The sequence below is a fragment of the Pseudorca crassidens genome, chromosome 10, assembly GCF_039906515.1.
Source record: "Pseudorca crassidens isolate mPseCra1 chromosome 10, mPseCra1.hap1, whole genome shotgun sequence".
In the NCBI taxonomy this organism is placed as follows: domain Eukaryota; kingdom Metazoa; phylum Chordata; class Mammalia; order Artiodactyla; family Delphinidae; genus Pseudorca; species Pseudorca crassidens.
The window spans coordinates 93,944,621-93,966,886 of record NC_090305.1 but is presented as its reverse complement, the minus strand read 5'-3'; the positions used below and the strand labels follow the sequence as shown (position 1 = coordinate 93,966,886).

The 22,266-nt window shown below is 36.7% G+C and overlaps 1 protein-coding gene across 10 annotated transcripts in view; it reads right to left on the bottom strand.

Annotated features, from left to right (window-relative positions):
• CNTN4 (contactin 4) overlaps positions 1–22,266 on the bottom strand; it is a 977,605-nt gene that overhangs the window by 565,842 nt on the left and 389,497 nt on the right. The window contains exon 1 of one of the 10 annotated variants that reach the window (XM_067755242.1): positions 479–770. The exons of 8 other annotated variants lie outside the window; for them this stretch is intronic. The gene's annotated coding sequence lies outside the window, so the exon portion shown is untranslated. Of the gene's footprint in view, positions 1–147; positions 380–478; positions 771–22,266 lie in introns of those variants that run through there. One more of the 10 variants, XM_067755243.1, reaches the window with a different exon arrangement.

Genomic DNA, 22,266 nt, shown 5'->3' with positions numbered 1-22,266 from the left:
CTTTCCTGTTTCTGCATTTCTGAGTAGCAGGAGAGAGCCACAAAATAAACTATCTTAAATAAATTCTGGAAACACTGACACAAGCTTCTTTTATACAGAAATGCAAGTAAGATGATCTCTTCACATATATGCATTACTTCTACTTACATTTTTCTTGCAATGGCCAGAGATACAGAAGATAAATATATGCTCTAGCCATCCTGAGCACCACAGACAATGCACGCATGCTTCCAAATTTCAAACAAAGCCAATAATTTTTAACTTCCATAAAAGCGTTCTAAAAGGTCTCTTATTTCCTTGTAGGAATCAATTATAAAAGAGATCTGACAGAAACAGCAAGCTCTAAACAGATTACACTCTGTCTCACCAGCTTGATTCAACAAAGAGCGATGGAACAGAAAATCAAATGCAGCTTGCAAAGTCACATTCACATGGAGCTGTAGGGAGGAAGAGGGGGAGAGAAAAACCTGGTACTTACAGACTGCAAAGTAAAATGTCCCAGTTTCGCTTTCCATGTTACAGCAAATCAAACAGAGATTTCAGCTCTCAGCAAGTCCCTGCTTCCACTACACTGATCATCCACGCAGAACAGGCCCTTATGGATTGCTTAGGCAGCTGGGAGATAATGGGACCATATTCTCATCTGGGACTAGAGATGCTGAACTGCTCTCCGCTGTGCACTGCATGGCTCTCTGCCAGCATTAATCAAGGAGGACCCAGCTTTGTGGCTGTGTTCCCCAAAGGATCGACATAATTAGCGCATGAATCAAAAACGCACACTGGGAGAATCACACACATCTCTAACTGGCTCTGCTCACATCGAACCTGATTAGGAAATCAACTTGGTTCCCCGATCAAATGTGTTCAACCTTTCAAAGATATGCAGAGACTCGCACAGCTGTTTATAGATTTCAAGGGGGGGGGAGAGTTTAAGGCTTCCTTCCCAATGGGCAATTTATGTAATTCCTCAACTATAGAATATAATTACACTGGTTGTTAGGTATATATGGTGGGTTTGCCCTGTGATTTGGTTTGTCTGTTAGGGTTACTTGCGGCTCCCAGGAAGCTTACAGGCTGCAGCATTGCCCCTCTGGATTATATGGGACACGTGTGCCCATATTCTTTGCAGATCTAGACTTTGGGGAGACTGGTTAGACTCAAAATAGTCTCTTTGCGGGCATTTTATGTCTCCAAATATACGTTTCTTCTTGAGTCCTAGAAGTCCAGGGCATTCAAAGCAGAGGGTTTGGCATGGAACTCAGGACACCAAGTATTCAAAAGGAACTGGTAATGTTGATTCCGCTTGTGTAACTGGAATAACACTCTTCTTTACTCTGTCTGCACGGTGATACAGTCAGGAGTTGCAAACTAGTAGCCTGTGGACATGCTTGGTTCGGCAAGAGAGAGATTTTAGAATTTGAATGTGAACATTTTTAAACAGAACATGTGTTCTGCACTTTACCAAACCTGTGCCGACTCCTGCTTTTGCTCATATACGCTACCTGCCAGCCCTTGAAGATATTTGCTTATGTAAATTTGACCTTAGTTAAGCAAGTGTGGGTTAGAGATGTAAAACTTTCCATTTCAGAGAAAGGAGACAGCTCTTGTGTCACTCATCAAAGGCTGTGATTAAGGCACCCATGTGATAATTTAAAGTTCCAACACACACAAAAATGTGCTTATAATTAATAGGCCTGTGTGATAAAGACAGGGCAGATATTAGGAGGAGAGAAACCCTGAGTTCTTATGCTCATCTTGCTATAAAAATCAGACGACCTACAGTATGACTGCACCTCTCTGAGCCTTGTTTTTCTTATCTGTACAATGGGGCCTTGGTCCAGATCTCTGAGGACTCTTGCAGATAAGACAGTCTACTATTGTTCTAAGAGCTAGAAAGTGGATCTCCGAAAGAATAGTGTTTATACTTCATAGCAGCGACCTGAGGAACGGGAATGAAATAAATGTATGCTTTTCTTTTTTAAACTGTCCTCAATTGGGAGGTCTCTGTTACCTTTGAGGGTCCCATGAGAAATTGGCTGATACGCAGCTGTTTTAGAGAACTAGAGGCAGCATGATTTATGTGAGTAAATTATAAATGTGTAAAAGGAAAAAAAAAAAAGGCCGGCCAGAAGATGGTTTGGGCTATTTCTACACACACTATTTCTGCCTGAGAGTAAAACATCTGGATGAAGAACCAAAAGTCTGGTCAAAATGTTTTGTCTTCATGGTGTCAATCACCAGATACTTTGATTTGTGGGGAAACAGTCTTTTTATATTTAAATGGGATTATTCCAGCTTACTTTCTTACACTCCTACTATCCAAAGTAAAGAAAGATAGGGTTTCTCTTCACATTGTCAGTCACGCCATCTTTTGTGGGAAAATATGTATCATCAAGGTCAAGACAATCCAAACTGTCCTAGGGTTTTGATACTGGTCTCAGGGAATCACAGAAAAATGGATCCACACTTTTCTGATGCTTTACTCAATAACTAGAAAAATAACTCACCCAAAGGACACAAGATTTTGCAAAAGATGTATGCTACCAGATCTTTCTGTGTCCGTTACCAACTCATTCCAAACTAGATACAAGGCCTCAAGTAGACTTACTATCAATAGTTAATAATAACAATATACAAAGTGAGGGATGATGAAACTATAATTAAACTTAAAAAAATTCACCAGACTTCTGAGTAATTTTGTGTTGGTTCAATACGTTTGTTTTTGCAACTATTTTCAATCCAATTTCTTTAAAGTAACCCATTTAAAAAAAAAAAAATTCTTGGGGTATTCTTGCAAATTGGCATAACGTAAAATGACTGGCAACAAATTTCATGTTTGTTGTTTTTATCTGGCTCATTATTATTGAGACTTTAGCACATCTACTTCACGTGGCTCATGTGAGGTGCTGACAAAAACAGGTTAATTAAATAGCAATTGTGCATCTCAGTTATATTAGCAAACGTATTGCTGCAGCAAATGAAAACAGGAGCAAATTAAAATACAAACTGTTTATTCAGTGGTACAGTCAAAATAAATAGTTTAATTAGTTTTAAGTTGTATTCAATCTCTCTTTGCCTGGTAATTACTTTGGTTCATCTTTGATTATGGTATGTGATAGATTCACTTTGACATCATGTGATTTGCACTTGTTTCTAATGGTAGGTGATAATTATTAACTAAAAATCTCTAACTTCCATCAATTCTTCATACACTACTCCCCTGAGACATATCATTTAAAATATGGTTTATAAGAAAAACCTAACTCTGGGAAATGTCTGTGTTTTTTTTTTTTATTTTAAGGTCAAAGCCAACATTAATGGCAAAATAAATATAGCAAAGAGAGGGAGTAAATGACCAAAATGATTAGTAACTGCAAACAAAAGAGACTGTCTTCATACAGTAGGACCTGATATATTACCCCAGAATGTATTTTGGAAGCCAAAAATATACAGTGATTGTTTTAGACTTTATGTGGTAACTCCAAGAAAGTGCATCTCTTTGGAATTGTCAACAATCTACATTTTTAACAACACTCTTGTCAAGGCTAATAAGGACCTGGGGAATGGGGCCCCTGAGGTCTTTTTCTGGCCACAACACAAGATTCAGCAAGTTAAATACAGTTCTGAGCTTCAGCAAATCTAGGGGGAAAATGAAAGTTATGGCAGTAATTTCCCAACAGGTTGAGGCTTAATCAATATTTTTTAATGCTTTGGAATCTTCAGCAGTAAGTCACTTGATGTGCATATAAGTGCTCATTGCTTCTTCTACAAAGTATTCATACTTCCTATTCCTTGCCTCTCTCACTAAAAGTCAGAGCCAAAAGCTGAGACAACTGACATTTCTCCAGCTGAGAACAAAATTTCAAAGGAATGGACGGTTCAGAAATCACTGCCCCAGGGCACCCACTGGAATGACAATCTAAGCAGCTTGACTGGACTTCCTTTTCTAACTGAAAGTGATGGAGCCAGTAAGAAATTAATCAAGAAACAAGCCACAAGTATGGATCCACAAGAAAAAGTGTGTAGCCATATTCATTTTCCAGGAAGTAATCAGACTGTTGTAACAGTAATCCACTGAGGCCAGGGTCACAAAATTAAAACAATCTGTAGAGAAAATAGCCTATTTTGAAAATTATGTCACAATGACATCAAATTGACCTATAAGCTAGATTAAAATGCAGTATGCCTCAATATTTATCTACCACCAACTGCTCAGAAGTTTGGAGCCATCGTTAGCAAAAAGTGTCAGTTAATTTAAGGTGTGCATGCATGGGCCTATGTGTTTATGTGTGTGTGTATGTGTGTGTGCATACATGTGTGTGTGGAGAAAGATAAGGAAAGAGAGAGAGGAAGAGAGACAAAGTGTAGGCAAATGGTTTTGCAAGTGGTATTGCTCATTTACTTTTAGGGGTAAAACTGATTTATCCTCATTACACTGGCCAAAGAACACATACTGATTTTCTTACCATCTGAGAACAAAAATTCTTTTCCTCAGAAGATTCTGATCTTTCTTACAACAAAAACGGGAAGTTTTAAAAGACGAGTTTTTGATTGTCACAACTCAGGGGAGGGGGGTAAGTGGCATCTGGTGGAAAGAGATATTGCTAAACAGCCTGCAATGCACCGGACATCCCCTCCCTCAAAATGATCTGTCCCACATCTGAGAAACCCTGACCCAAAGGAATCTTGATGGAGTCCTCATAGTTAAAATTCTTAAGAATTCAGAGCTAAGATGAAAAACTGACCAAGTTTAAATGGTATTGCTCTAAATATAGCTGCAGTAGCAAATGGACTGTTTTGCCTTGAACGTTACTTTAGACTTTCCAGTATGCTTTCACAAAAATTACAATATTCAGTACAAGAAGCTAGTCCAAAAGCTGAGAAAATACTGTAATTCCAAGTCTATTAGCGCAAACAAACGTGGGCCTTGGAACAAATGGCTAGTGGCATGACGAAGTGAAAAAGTCAAGTCAGCACAAGCACCCACTATGGCCCTCAGCTCCCTCCTGCTTCTCACAAAACCAAAGAGAACTGAGAAAAATGAATCTCAGTCCAGCTCTGTTACCCTCTCCCACCCCCCAACCATGGAAACCAATGAACACAAGTCTATGGCAAGTGGACGGCCATGTAATTCCACACATATTTTTTTCTTTCTATCTCTGCTATCTCCCCTAAACAGATGGGTATCTTTTTGTATGTTCCCATTTCAGGAATGTGATTTCACTCCTGAAATAGATACACTTTTAATACAGATTTGGGATTAAATATGCCTCAAATATGCTTCAATTCATGGACCTTCCTTAGGAACTCAGTTGTAAGACCTCTCTTGCTTACTCATTCAACAACAACTTATTAAGCACCTACTAAATTCATTGTCCATTTAAATTATGGGGGAGAGAAATCAAATCTCTCAGCATCTGCTTTTCTTACAAACTTCATGCATTTATATGGTATCCCCTACAACATCCCGTCTGGCTCAGAAAAAGTTTACTGCATTTCTCATCATCCACTAAAGTTATTATTATTTATAAACAGCTTTATCACATGACTCCAGCTCTAGTGCTGAGCTCTTCTGTCAGCTCCAGGGAGGGTAGGCGCTAGGTAGACGGCAAGAGCTTTTCGTTTTATTCTTTGGCATCCCTTGCATCAACTGCAAAAAGCCTTGTTGTGGCTTTTACATGAGGTGAGTCACAGCTCACCTTTGTTTCTTAAAGTGAAACTGTTTCCCCTTAGATCTGCTGCAGCTGGAGCAAGATGAGAAAAAGGTACCCACAGGATGTTCACTGGCAGAAGCAGAGCAAAATCCAAAAAGTTCTGTACTTGGTAAGATTACCAATGTTACTTTAGGAAAAAAGTGAGTGCCTGATTAGAATGGGTTAAAACTATTCTTATATTTTATGGATCAAAGAAAAGGAGAATAAGATGCCTGCTTTCCTTCCTACCTGCTTTGAGAAAATGGGTTAAAGGTTTTTTTCCAAAATGGACTGATTCCCAGATACAGAGGAGTAGACAATTTTAGAACACATGTAAATCAAAGATTAAGAGAGAGTTCGAGATTCTCTCTAGAAATTTTAAAAGCTGTTTTCAGGGAAACTTCTTTTTAAATTCATACCCTTCTATCCTCTGTATCTATACGATGTAGAAACACTACTAGCAAACGACAAATGTAGGGAAAGCAACCTTTAATTCTAGGAATCTAAAGTTTATGTAATCTATATGATATAGCCACATAATCATATGTATCTTTAAAGTATACCTCTGTTCTTATGCTACGTGATTATTTGAGACTCTGCAATTTTAAAACAGTACGTAATTTTATGGGGTGGGGGATATTACAGATTTATTTTGAGCAGTGAACAGTACAGCAGGAGGAAGACTTTTGTCCAGAGACACACTTTTTTCCTGCCACGGCCCATCATTATTTTGAGAGTTTATTATGTGTCAGAAACCACTATGCACTTTACATGGATTAACTGAATCTTCACCGCAACCCTATGAGTTAGGTGTGTTTACTATTCCTGTTTCATAGAAGAAGAGACTGAGAACCAGAGATATGAGTAAGTTGTCCAAGGGCTCATAGCTCATAAATGGCAGATTTGGGTTTTTTTTTAAACTTTATTATGTAGAACTTTTATTTTTCACTGTTGACAATTTCTTTTTCCTTTTCCAATCATGTTCATAACAGAAAATGTTCTTAACTGTGTTTGCCTACAGTGAACCAATGGTTCTAAAGTTTGAAATTTTAAAACAGGCTGATACAAAATAAAGCAAATGTATTAAACCTCAAAATTGGTGGGTAGGGTTGATCTAAAATAACATACAAAATGTAATAATTTTGGATAAGATTATAGAGCACTATTTTCAACTTGATCATCTGGACTTCCATCTGCCCCAATTTTTTTTTTTTTTTGAGTTATTTCAAACTTAGAGGAAAGTTGAAAGAATGGAACGTTCAATACCCTTATATTTTTGACCTAGAACTAATGTAAACATTTTGATGACTGCTTTCTGTTTTTAGTCGCTCTTCTCTCTCCTTCTCTTCTTCCTTCTCTCTGTTATATTCATTTTTTCCTGAACCATTTGAAAGTAGCAGACGTCCTAACACTTTACCCTTAAGTCACTTTAAGAATTCGCCAAAATTTTTTTTTCAGTATTACTGAGGTATCATTGACACATAAAACTGTAAAATATTTAACGTGTATAATACAATAGTTCACCAAACAATGTTTTTCCAAAGAACAATGACTTTCACCTATATAACCACAATGTGAGTAAGGAAGCCAAGGAGTGTAACACTGATAAAAAACTATCACTTACTAAATACTCTCTGGTTAGGGGACACTGAGATCTCGGTGCACTGTGTTGGAAGGTACGTATTGTCAGTTTATACTGTTACTGGTGGTGTTAAGTTTGATCTCCAGATTTCTGTTATAAATGTAAAAGTATCATTTTACTTTTGTAACTGGTAAGTAATATTTGGAGAATACTTCATATATGTCATTTTCTCAAACAGCTTTCACCTGCTCATTTTGGCACACATTGATGAACCTTGACTTAATTTTCACAACCATGGTTAGAAAATACCTGGATTCTTTGACCTCAATAATTTGTCAATTTATTTTCTTAAAGGATCCCAACCTACTCACTCTACCCTCTCACACAACATCAAAGTGGTGCTAATGGAGGCCATCAGGAAATTTCTGCAAGTTTTCTCATAAACGGAGGCCAATGATAACACATCAAGTTCTTCATGAAAATTTATTACCAGCTCCGGAACATATAAAGGTGGGAAGAAAAATATAAAATTAACCATTTTTTTTGAGGGCAAGAGGGAAATTGTCCGGATAAATCTGGATATCGCTCTTCTTAGTGATGTCTTAAGTTAATAATGAGACACCCCCCTTCATATCTATAAATGCTAAAAATACTACAGTTATCAGATTAGGGTCACTTTCAGCTTCTGCAGAATGCACTCTATATTTAGGAGCCAAAGAGTTCCTTTCAGACATTTTAAATTGTGTCATTTATTGATCTCTAAACCACTTTGTTTTGCTGTAGCATTTTTCACCTGAAAATGAATAAAAAATGAAAAGCCCTGGTTGAAATCCATTCTCCACAGTGATGTCAGCGTGCCCTTTCCAAAACAGAAATCTAAACATTATCCTCCTGTTTAAAATGCTTCAAAAGACCCTATCAACTCCCTGGTCAAACCTAAACACAACCAATTCATACCTGGTCCCCACTCTAATGACCGCCTCCCTCAATGATTTGTGCTTTCTATTCCATTCACCAACTAGGATTTTTTTCCTCTTCCTTCCTTAAAAACTTCACGCTACTTTTCCCCTCCATGCAAATATATTCTCTCTTTGGCTGTAATGCTACTCTACCCGAAACCCCTTCATCAGGAAGTACTTCTAGTCTTTTAGAGGTGGTTCTAACTATCAAAGTGTAAGGGTGAACACTCTGGAGTCAGACAGCCTGGTAGCCTAGATACTCCACTTACTAACTGTGTGAGCTTAAACAAGTTAACTTCTCTGTGCCTGACTTTCTATATAACGGTGATAATGATAGTAACTATCTTCATCACGTAACTATCCATCTATTTATCCCTCTATTCAATACATTCATTAATCTAAAAAGAACTATTTCAGGATGAAGCATATCTGAACCCATTCTTCCTCCTCCCCCACCCCCCAGGACAGTATCACTGTTGTCTTTGCTCTCACATGATCTTCAGGCACACTGCTCTGTAATTATCTGGTGATACAACTATTTTGTCTACTAGAATATGACCTCCTCAAAAGAGCTATGACGTCCTGTTCAATTTTGTTAACCCAGCATCTAGCTCAGTGGTGTAGCTCTGTAAATGTTTAAAGAATTAATGATTTTTTAACAGGCGTGGCAGTTACAAAGCCATGCAACAATATGGTTTTCATCAGGTTCTTGTATCATTTGACAATTCAGTCATGGGTATTAAAATGACAGGAGTAATAATAATAAAAGCATAGTCATTAAATTTTATGAAAGAGCTTTCACATCAGATTCGGACACCAGCATTCTATCTTGGTTGTTTATTAGTCAAGTATACTCAGGTAAGTAAGTTGACTTTTCTGGGAAGTTCTTTTTTCATCTGCAAAATGAAGAAGAAGTCCTAGAAACATTGTGGGCTAAAACACTTCCTTTAAGCGTCATAAAAATGCTGGTTAAAAGAATAAAAGAAATACACCAAAATTACATGTATGCACATGTGTATAGTAGAGCCTGAGAGGAAAAAAAAAAAATGCCAAGACAGAGTAGCAAGGTTAAGCTGACGACTGAGGGCCTATGAGCCCTGAGAGCTGGCTGGGATGTCAGGCCACACGTCTCTAGGTGTCATTCACATAGGAAATGATGTAAATTACTTCCTGAAACTGCAAGAAAGCATCTCTGAGGGCTAGAGAATGAGCTGTAATACCTGACAGGAACAGAAGAGGCATAAAACTGAAATTTTATTGCCAAAAATGCAATCAGTATTTACTAAGCACCTATCAAATTCCATGTATAAGTATTCACATTTGTGATAACATATATAAAAATAAAAAATAGAAATAAGATGGAAATATTCAGTGAACTGGTTACTTATTAGTACCTCACAATCTAAATAATTTTTCCTAACATTGACTTACTATATTCCAATGGGGCATTTAAAATTATTTTGTCTGTTTCTAATTCAAAGGACAAGTGGTTATTTGTGGGATAGAGAGAGGAAGAGAGAACAATAAACGAGTAAGTGAAATGATTCATTCAACTCATCCTTATTATCTATTGGGTGCAAATCAGTGAGCTGGTTTTAGCCACATTTAGCCACACAAATGGACAGCGACAATTACAGAGTTATTATCCCTCGTGAGGGAGACAGTCAGCAGATAAGCAATCAATAAGTAAATTAAATAATTAGAAATTCTATTAAGAACTCTGCAAATTTTTTTTTAAAAAAAGAGTCCTAAGATAGAGAATAATAAATTTTGGCTCTTAGGTATTCATCAGAGTAGGAAATATCAGAAAAATATTAAAGAAGTAACACTAAAAAGCAACATTAATAGAAAATATGTGAAATTATTATATTCCACAGTGCTGGCCTAACTTTACCTGGGTCTTGTGAGAATAACCCCACTCCATCTCCCAAATCCCTTCTTACTAAAATGGCGTAGGTTTCTACCTGTGTACACTCACGGACAAAGGGCATTAAAATGTTCACTGCATGTGTCAATGGCAGAATCACCGACAGCAGATATGAAATGTACCAAATTCTCGATTTTCCAAAGACAAGCTAATGAGCTAAGTCATTTGGAAAGTGAAATGTTAGGGGAATGCAAACTGCGGGGTATAGATTTCAGATGCTCTGAGGCCAGTTCACAGGGATCACGAGTGTCAAGCTAAGGATTTTACATGTGATTTAATCAGGGATGAGTGTTCATAGAAGTTTTTCTATAACTGGTGAGAAGAAAATGATGACACGAAACAGTATCAGAGGAACACTATGAAATACAATATGTAAGAAGAGGGAACACTTAGTACCCAGGAACAAGGTCCCATTTGGATGGGCAATGGTAGAGTAACACTCCTGGACTTTGCCCATGAGATTAGAAGCATCAGAACATAAGTTTATCAGTTTCCTCCTCTATTCTTACTTTGGCAACCCCTACCTTCAGAAAAGGTGTCTTCTGTTCTGTCCTCTGACCACACAGCACAGAGCCTGCCCCTTTGAGAAGGGGCCCAGGACACTAAAGCAGTCCAGGTGTGCATGTAACTGGGTCAATAAATCTGTTTAATTCAGGGGTAAATTATTAGTACTCTACTTGTCAACAAATCTATGCCATGTTTTTAACTTTATCAGTAATAAAGGTTTGTTTTTATTTCTATCAGTCTGACTGCTAAGTATGTTTCTCAATTAATTCTGAACTTTAAAAGTAAAGAAGAGAATTATTCTTAAGCCTCCCAAAATCCCCAGGGTTTTTCCTAGAATGTCTAATAACCCAAGAAAAATTAAATGAGCTGATTAAAAGCAACCAAGTATAATTTGACCAAAATTTCAGATGTCATCAAGAATAAATGGCTTTCTTACTGGTACAATTTTGTAGTGCCAATATATTTTCAGATGGCACGAAAAAGTTGAGTTGGTGTCAAAAGGAAAAAATTGATTAACTTTCCTTTGTTTTATACCTACTACACAGAAAGTATAGTATGGTAACAAATGGTATCTGCTAGGTAGAAAGTCTTTTGTATCTTTTTAAACCTAACTTCTCTGAGCAAACCCAAGCACAAATCTAACTCCTATTGTCATGTACATAGTAAGGGACCGCAGACCAAGTGACAAGATGTGCACTGCAGCCATGCACTGCGGATCACCATCTGCTCCCTTTCTGGGCCATGTTCCAGTGGCTGAACTCTGGATCCAATTTGAAGCCCTTCCTATTAAATTACTTTTGAGGCTGAAATTTCCTATATTTAAACCAGGCCTTTATAAAAATGTACTGTATACACCACTAAAATAAGCAAATGTTCTGAAGAATTTATTCATCCAACAAGCATATGATAAGTCATAGGATTAAGTGGCTAGGCATTTAATACAGGTCTAGACTTAATACTTGCTTTTCAGGATTTGAAGTCCAGTAGAGAAGTATAAAACCCATAGATACGCTTTTTAAGAGAGTTATTTATGAAAGCCCAATGGGAATCTAGAAAAGGGAAAGATTATTTCTTACTTGACACTTTAAAAAATGCTTTGGGGAGGAAGTGGTGTTAGAAATGAGAACTTGAAGGACTGTCAATTTTAGCCATTCAGAGATGGTTACTAAATGATGATTATGATGTTGAAGGTAGGCTTTCAAATAATATTTTGTAACTGCTCTACAACAGAAAGGGCCTTTCTCTAGATAAATATCATCTTCCCATTTTGGACACTGTCTCTGATGTCTAGATTCTGCTGAGGATTTAAAGGACTTTCTCCCTAGGGGGAAAAAAATGTATCCACAATTACAGTTTTTCATAAAATATCAAGGAATTCACAGACTTTCAGTTAAGAAACCTTGCTTTAGATCAAGAGAATATTATTAATGGGAAGCATATTGCATATAAATAGTATTTTATACTTTTTCAAGAACTATCACATTATCACAATATGAAGAAGTAACAGGGCTATTATCATTGCCTCTGTTTTTCAAGTAAGAAAAGCAAAATATAGGGAAATCAAGCAACTCTTCCAGTATTATCAGTTTCTTTGGGAGTTCCTGGGATTAGGCCAGTGTTTATTAAAATGCCTCCCTGACCTATGGGAATTCCACTTAGCATAATTCATTTGAAACTTTAGAGAAATTGATTCAACTACATATGGGAGGAAAATCAAAATACTGGGTTGGCCAAAAAGTTCCTTCAGTTTTTAGGTAAAAATAAAAGACACATTTTTCATTTTCACCAAGAACTTTATTGAACAACATATTCACCCTTTTGTTCCACTACCTTCTGCCATTTTCCAGGCAACTTCATAATTCCATCTTCCCAAAACTTTTTATCTTTTTGAGGAAATGACTGTTCCAGGTACCTTTTACAGTCTTCCAGGGAACCAAAATCTTTTCCATTAAGAGAATTTTGTAAAGACCAAAATAAATGAAATCCTAAGGTGCAATGTCTCCTGAATATGGCGGATGAATCAGAGCTTCCCAACCAAGCTGTAACAGTTTTTGCCTGGTCACCAAAGAAACATGCGGTCTTGTGTTATCCTGATGGAAGAGTATGCATTTTCTGTTGACTAATTCCGGATGCTTTTCATCGAGTACTGCTTTCAGTTGGTCTAACTAGGAGCAGTACTTGTTGGAATTAATCATTTGGTTTTCCAGGAGGAGCTCATAATAGAGGACTCCCTTCTAATCCCACCATATACACAACATCACCTTCTTTGGATGAAGACCAGCCTTTGGTGTGGTTCATTTCACTTGCCCCATGATTTCTTCCATTCCACATTATTGTACAGTATCCACTTTTCATCACTTATCACAATTTGTTTTAAAAACGGAATATTTTTGTTACGTTTCAGTAGAGAATTGCGTGCAGAAATATGGCGACAAGGGTATTTTCACTTAACTTACGTGGAACCCAAACATCAAAGCTATGAACATAACCGACCTGGTGCAAAAGATTTTCAGTGCTTGATTTGGATATTTTCAGTATGTCGGTTGTCTCCCACATGGTATAAAGTTGACTGTTCTCAATTAACGCCTCGATTTGATCGCTATCAATTTCAACTGGTCTACCCAACCGTGGAGCATCATCCAGCGAGAAATCTCCAGCACGAAACTTCAAAACCACTTTTGACTCGATCAGTCACAGCACCTTCTCCATATACTGTGTAAATCTCCTTTTGTGTTTCAGTTGTGTTTTTACCTTTCTTGATATAATAAAGCATAATATGCTGAAAATGTTGCTTTTTTTCTTCCATCTTCAATATTAAAATGGCTACACAAAAGTTCACCAATTTCGATAAGTTTTTTAAAATGCACGCTGATATGACAGCTGTCACAATACAATCTAACAAAATTGTTTTGAATGAAGTTAAAGACAACTAGGCACTCTTAGAGCCATCTTAGGGGAAAAAAAAATGAACAAACTTTTTGGTCAACCCAATAATAATAGTTCAGGTGAAAGAAACTCATTTCTCACTTGAAGGGAAAGAACCTTAATAAGCCATACAGGGCTGGTATTGCAGTCCCATAGTCTTCAATTAAGAACCTAGGCTGCTTCTATAATTTTCCTCCACTATTCTAGCTTGTTACATTAATCAAGATCACCACATGGTTCAAGGTAGCTACAAGAGCTCCGGCCACCAAGCCTGATTTCCGGGCAGCAGAAAGAGGGAAGTGGAGTGCAGGACAAGAAATCTCAATTCCCAGCTAAAACATCTCCCCTTGAAGAGACCTCTTGGAAGTCCTCCCAAATATTTCTGCTTGTATATAATTGGACAAAACTTAGTTACAAGTAATAAAAATTACAACATTTTATCTGGGCACATTGCTGCTCTAAATAATACTGGTGTTCTGTTATTAAGTAACAAACGAAGAATTGATATTGGTTGGCAACCAGCAGTCTCTTCCATAACCACTACTCAACACTAATTACTCAAGCCAACAGTGAAACTCTAGTGGCAGAAATCACTGAATGAGGATTCTGAAGATGGGATTTCCTGTTGATGAGAAGATATCAACTAGATCCCTGTGTGGTCTGTGTAAAATGAGGGAGGCTAGAGACTAGAATGTCTCTCAGGCATCCTCCAGCTTTGAGGTTTTAGGACAGCAAAACTGTTACCTCATCATCTTACCTCCTAAGGAATAGTATTTTTTGACATGTAAACTATCTCCATATCTGGGAATAGTCTAGGTTAGATTCTATTAGAGTAACAGAATAAGATTATTAGAGTAGCTCCAATGAATCATTTTAGAGCAGATATTCTTTTCTTTTCTTTTTTTTTTTAATAAGCCGAAAAAAGAAAGAAAAGAGAACAAGAAAGAAGTTCTTGTTCTTTTGGAAGTCGAATGTGGATGGCAACTTGATCATCTTGGTACCAATAGGAAGTAAAACACTCTGTAAATGATCTTGATATTTGGGGCAGGGGATGGAAATTCATAATTAAAATGAAACATTCAGGCTTACAATTTAAGAACTGTAAGATACTAACAGTAAAATATGTAGCTGTTTATAAGAATTACCATTTATGCAAGTAAAATATTCAATCAGTAAAAACAGTCCTCTTAATGCCTCAGGGTAATCAATTTTTTATGTTCATAGAATTAAATCTGTGTAACAATATAACCATCAAGTCTTTGTACAAACTTCCTATAAAACCTGATAGATTGAAAGGAGTATAGACAATACTGTTTGGATTATAAACCGCTGCCACACGTCAGATTTGTCAGTTAGGGTACCGGCCTGAGGTTCTTTCTAAGCATTATCAAGGAAGACAGCTAATCCAAGTTTATCTGCTTCGTTCCTCTCCTTCATTTACTGCAGTTTCTTAAATAGAAGGACCCAGAGTGTCATAAAATGGAATTAAATAGAAAACTAGGTAGAAAATGTAATAATAAGCTAAATGACTAAGATTCTTCCTTTCAATTATTTTACCAAAGAGGAAAAATATCTACTAAGGACACTATGGTCACCTATGTAGCTGTAAAATATGGGAAAGCAGAAAGGAAAAGAATGGCGAATCTCACCTCTGAGATCTTCAAAACAAATATACCTGGAAGCAGAAACTGCTCTCTCATTCTGCCACCTTGGAGCACTGAACAAGATCCCCCGTTCTCTACTGCATACAGCATCTCACTTCCAGTGCCGTCAGATTGTTTCTGAACACGTGAGATAAGCCTCCATGACCAAGCCCAGCCACCAGACCTACTATCCGAACCTATAATCTCTGAAATTTGGGATGCATTTAGAAGGAAGGACTCACAAGTGCTATAAAAGGGGTGCTATAATTTTAAAAGTGTGTAAAATATCTGCAAAGCGTATGAGCCATCTCTTGCATTAAAGTCAAACAGTATTTATTAAGCACCTATTATATACAAGGCACTATGCTAGAAACCCAGAAGGCAACATTCCCTGCCTTCAGGGATTCAACAAGTTTTTGCTGAGTAACATTACAAGAGTGCCTAAAGATTTTTTTGGAAAAAAAAAAATCAATAAAAACCAAAACAACATGATAGAGCCTAAACTGCCATATTTTCTGATTTGCAGGGAGGTAATAAGCTATCAAAAACTTAAAACACTCCTTGTCTGAGAAGCTTACAGTATACATTTGTGAGTCAAACAAAATAAAATAAGTAAAATAAAAATAAAATAAAAACTTGTGAATGATTTGCAGATAATCACAGTGAGAATCCCAGTGTAAAGTACCAGAGTGCAATAAAACCATGACAGGCAGTCTGCTTGGTGAAGGAGGAGTCACCTCCTCATTCTTTTAGTGAATTTCTAGTCTTACAAAAGGATTTGGAGTTGGGGAATACATACATGTTTTGAGGCATTTCCGTCATACTAAATATCAGAGGCCGTAAAACTAAAACTGTAATTAGAGGGATTTTAAACACACAGGAAAAGACAGGTTGAATGAGATAGTTCAAACTAAATGATGCAAAGTTTAAAAACTGCTTATAGCCTAGGAGAGTCTATAGCGATATGAGATAACAATTATGTCTTTTCTTACATATAGGCAACTGCATCTGCTTTCTCCCAGTATTTTCTTGTGAAAGTGCTTACACATTCACAGAATTTTTAAAAAGGGCAATAATTACCAATTTGCCCACCATGTGGATGCAACAACTGTTAACATTTTAACACATGTGTGTACACATATTTTTTTTTTTCATTTGTTGACCCACTGGTAAGTAAGGCTCCTAATAAGGAGGACCTGCTGGTAGAAAGATTTTTGAATCTGTTATTCTTTTATAATTTAGTTCTTCAATATTTAGAGCCAACCTTATTTTGATTGGCAATGGTAAATGGATGCATGTAGTGTGGATTTACTGATATCACAAAAAGTTGTTTCTGAATACCTACCATTTACTGGGTGGCATGGAGGGTAAAAGAGATATATTAGACACAATCTCTACCCTTATATGGCTTCTTTTATTGATTCTCCAGAATCAATCAATCGGTTGATTGAGGCTCTGAAGAAGTTTATTTCTTGCTTCATGTGAAAGATTCTACCCTCCCAGAAGCACTGAATTTTTGTCCTTAATTTTTTTAATAGGAAGTTTTTATAAACTACAGAAGATAATGTCTTGGTATATAGATTAGTGATGTGAAAATTGATTTTATCCTTAATTCATGACCATGTTTTAGTGTGAGATTTTTCCTCCTAAATACCACTAAAACATACAAAGGAGATACAGTGACTTGTAACTACAACATACATTCCAGGGTTCAAGCTATTTTCTATACATTTCTATAAATAATGTTGCTGGCACACAAATACAAAACTGTAAATGGGTTCTGTATTAGGGTAAAAGAGTATAAAGCGGGCATTTCCACCACACCAGAATATACGTGCTTTTGAAAGACCTCACTCTTTGCAAAATGATGCACTAAAAATATGGCTTATGGGAAAAACAAATTTGAGGTAGACCACTGAAAACCCATGCAACTTTATAAGCAGCATATAAGCAAAGAATTAAGGGCACCTCCTTCAAAAATTATCATAGGTAAACTAGGCAGGCAGCTGAGCACGATTGGAGACTGCCTAGGTGGTAATCAAAAACACAGAAAACCATGAGACGGGGCATCAGGGTTTCTTGCACTGAGACAAAGCAGAATAGCAATGGGCTTAGGGTGAGTAGCACTGATGCTAAGGTGGGCCCAGGAGGAAGTTTAGCCTGCCACAAGCACACAGACCTCCTTAGATGTAAAAAGCCCCTGGTGCAGATAATTAAGGCTTTTTTCCCCCTTTTTCTTTTTCTTTTCTTTAGAGTGGAGAATGCTCTTGTCTAAGCAGCTGTTAGCTGAAGGCTTCTTCTTTCCTGGTGAAGACAATAATCCTAATCCTGCTACTTCAGCAACCTTTGTTTAGAAACACATATAACATGGCAGGACAGACTGTGTATTTAACACACATACACACACATATGTTCTATTTACAACAAAGGTCAAATCAGCAAGGTGGGTGGAACCACTACTGTTTAGAGTATTCCTTGGTCCTTAGAGGGTATATTCCTTAGAAAAAATGAGAAAAAACAAATGTGGAAGGCTGGAAGAAAGGAAAAGAAGGGAGAGGGAGGAAAAAAAGATAAAATTCCATCATTTTCTAAACAGCTGAATATGTGGCTTAGTCTAGGCGAAAACATTATACCCTATACAAGTAGCTTTAAAACTTAGTAACACGTAGAAAAGGCATTCCTAAGAGTAACTGATACAACCAGCATTATTTTAGAGTGTGGAGGTTCTAAAATGAGTACATAATGCTTCCTACACTGGACCTATGAAAATGCTCTTCAAACCCCTTCAACTCCACAGAACATGGTACTTTGGAAACTAAGAAATAACTTCTGTGTTTGTCTTTATTTCAGCTGTAGGAAACGGGAAACTTCATCCAGCAGGGAAGACAAGGTTTAGCTTAAGGGGATGGGAAAATAAACAGTGGGTGTGGGGGTGCCGGCTTCCTTCCTTCAGAGGTCCCCTCCCCCTCAATTTCATTCAAGTGAGGAAAATCTGATGAAGGATGCAACTTCACAGTTTTGTTACTCAAATCTTGGGGGGGGCTTGAGAACAGCCTTAATCACTATGGTGACTTCTATTAGATTCAATATGAAAATTCTAGAATGCTTAAACATGTAATGTCTTTTGTTGAGAGGGCAAAAATAGTTTTCAACAAGTTTCTTATCCTCTCAAGATTGGCAAATCCTCCCAGATGATACGTTAAACTGAGCTATTTCAATATTTCACCAAAAAGAAAATGAGTCAATACATGCTAATGTGGAAAATATTTCAACATAAAAACTCACTGGAAAAAAAGAACTGCAAAAAGAAAGCAAGGCTGGATGCCAGGAAAATATGTGATGGAAATCAGCATGTCTCTGTAGATCTATGCAAAGATGAATGGTTTGGATTCTATTGTATTATTTATCATTCCTTTTTATCTATGATTCCAGACTATCTATTATTAAAAATGGAGCCTACATTCAATTTAAGTAACATTATGTTGGTTGCTTTTTTTCACTTGTAAGCATCCATTTCAACTGAAGGGAATGGTAATGCACTAATGCAAGGAGACGTCCATGCATTGCCATTGCATCTATTATACAAGCTCTGAAAGTTCAGACTTGTTTTGCACATTTTCCCAGCAAACATGAACTTAGATTTTTAATTGCTAAGACTTTGCATCTAAACATCTTAGATAATTACCAATAGTTGTGCTTGAAGGGTAAGTGATTATAAAATGTGCACTTTGGCTAATGCCCAAGAAAGTAGATCTGTATTAGGGATAAGTATAGATACTTTAATTACTTTAGGGTGTTAATTGGCAAGGTACATACAAGGAAGGAAAAAGAGAGAATCTAGAAGTGTCTTTTTAATCTGTGCTGACCCACAGGTTTGCTAAACCTACTCTCAATGTGCAGTCTTAAAACGTACTGAGCCATAATTTAACTTTACAAATTTATTTTCACGAACAGATATAACCTACTGGTACATTTGCTTTTGCAAAAATTAATTTACTGCCAAAGGCTGATACTGTTTCTTTCCAACTCTCTGAACGTGGCAAATCCCATAGTATATTAGAAACTGAAAAGAAACCATAGAAGACAAATTCTCAGGTATTCCTAAAATTACAATGATAAAGGAGGAAAGAGATCAATACCAATGCTAGGTCTAGCCAAAGGCTTTTAAACTTTCTTGAAGTCACAGAATCTATTGTACGAAAAAGAGGGGAAACTTTCACCAAATACTGACAAAGTTTTTAAGTGCATATATGCACTTGCATTATAATTATACACAGATACAGATTTTATTTTAGTTTGAAGGAAGTCATCCATGATAAAGAGTACCTGAAAATGCTGATATTATCCTAGGCAATAATTTTGACTGTAAGCTCCTTAAAGACAAGGATTATGTATTTTCATCTCTAAATCCCCTGGCAGCAAATACTTGTACTGTACATGGATGGATGGATGGATGGATGGATGGATGGATGGATGGATGCAGGGATGGTCTGTTGGTAGGTTGGTTGGATGGTGGAAAGGGAGAGAAAAAGGTAAACTGCTTTACAAAGATGTAACTTTCCTTGTTGTTACTTTTTAAAGTTAAGTTTAAACAATACCTCACCCGAACCTCACCAAGTAGTGGCAATACTTGTAAAAGTCAGTGCATTGGGGTAAACACAAGCATACTTCCAAATAAGCTGGGAAAGGAGTCAGGTTCAGAAATGATATGCTTATATAAACTAAAACTATTTTTAGAAATAGAAATGTCACCAACAAAAAAACACCAGGTGGAATTCCAAAAAGAAGAAAGTGAGAAGAAGGTAGGCAGACATTTGGTAGTCATCATTTCAACAAGGTTGCAAATTTTTACCTGATTTATATAAAGAAATGATCTCATAACTTGATTAAAAAAAACAAACAGGACAATCTAATCATGTTATTTTATATAATCTTGGAATGTCATGAAAAATAGTTTGGAGAAAACAAGGGCTGTAACTTCAAGTTCAGCCACCCTCCAAGTGGTCAATTTTTACCCATTCTGATAAGGTGGTTAAACTGTCAAAAGTTCACCAATGATCAGAAATCAAAGCTAATCCATTCCTCTGCAGCTGCATCCAAGTGAAAATGTGATTTGGAAAATAAAAAAAAAAAACTTATATAAACATCAACAATCCCCCACAAGGTATACCCAGTTACAAGGGTCACTGCATTCCAGGGGAGCCCAAGCATTACACCCCGATCTAGTATCAGAGGCCATTTACAGTTCTTCTTAATGCAGACACAATTTATAAACTACAAGTTATTTGTACCCAAAACAACACTATCTAGTGATGGAACTGTATTTATTGTCATATCAGGTTAGCAGGTTAACAGCTCTAGAGTAATGGAAGATGAAATTCAAATGTTGAAAAGGACTTTGTTATGTATTCAGATGAGTGTCTTGACAGCAGTCACTTCAAATATCTTCTTCTTCTACAGGTTAAGAATTTGAAGGCAATAACCTGAACGTGGACAGTTACCATCATCAAATGTTATGCTACCGACGGGAGCTTTTGAGAAAATTCCATTTCCCCATTCTATCAACATCCATTAGACAAGGAGAATACTTTGATCCAAATCCCAATTTTCCAAAACCATTATGAGACAGATCGTTCAGGATAAGTTACTAGTCACTTGTTACTCAAAAAACGGAAAAAACTGTCCTTGCACGAATGGATTGCTACAAGCATGTGATGCACGTGTTAACTGGTTGCATTAAACGGGAAAGGTTTAAAATTAACTTGTTTCCCGGGTCAAAAAGATAAACAGCAAAGGAAATGGAAACAGCAGGCAAAATTATTTGAATATTAGTTTTAATCTTCTCAAGAAGGAAAAGGAAATGTATGTTCTTTTTGGATATTTCAAGGGAGAGACAAAACAAATATGTTGAAATGGTTGGGACTTTCTAGTTATAGACTGTTGCCAAAGTAGTAGGAAGATGGAAAAAATGACCAAGGACTTAATTCCTGCTGGGAAGTAGGGGTGATCTGAAGGAGAGAACACACAGTTAATATAAACTTCCATTAGTGGTAGAGAGAGAAAAAAAAAGAAAAATCAAAGCCACTTGATAAACCTGTGACCATGATTTTACGTAGTAAAAATGAATGATTAAATAGAACTAAGTGCTAAATAAGAAAAGACATCTATGTATCAGTGAACTTAAATTTTTCATTCATTATTTTTAAAAATCTAATTTGAGAGTCACGTTTATGGCACGCATACACTCTGTGAAAGAGCTGAAATGTGGACTTTCAACTGCCTGATCACCAGATTTACATGGTACCTCAGACTAACTGAGATCTCCTGTGTGTATCACCCTTGGAAATAAGAAAACACCAAGTATGCACCTTTCTGACTTTGTGCCAATGCAATTTCCTTCTTCCTTATAATAACGGGGTTTCAACTCAACGCATCATCTTTTATATTTTTCATTAACACATGTTGACTCCCTTTTCCCCCCTTCAGATTATTGAATATAAAATAGCAAACAATATCTGAAAGCATACTTCTAAGATAGAGTGTTTTCTATAAAACATCCTCTTCTCTATCAATGCCCAAGAGATGATTTCAAAGTAATTTAAAAATAGATGATATGTTTCAGCAACATCTCCTGTTTATTTTCTGGCCTACTAATAGCCTTTTATTAAGTAGCTGTTCCTACTGAGTTCACTGTCTTCTTGCTCGAATGTCCATAGCCCGTGACACCTCAGCATTTTCACACAGCTCATTAGATGGAGCACAGTTTAGAATACAGTGATGGAAATTAGTCCCTCCCAAAGGATTAGAACTAAAATAAACCAATCCTACTATTGGTCAAATCATCTGTGATTCCCCCCCACCCAAAAGGCTTAAGCTATGTACCGCTTTGCTTTTGCATTTTTACTTTATAGAGTTTAAGAACTATATCCTGTTTATAAGGAATTCTAAAGGCAGATCACAGACTTTAATGTTGAAAATATGAGCCCTGAATTAGGACTGCTTCAAAACTGCATCTGCCACTCACTCACCA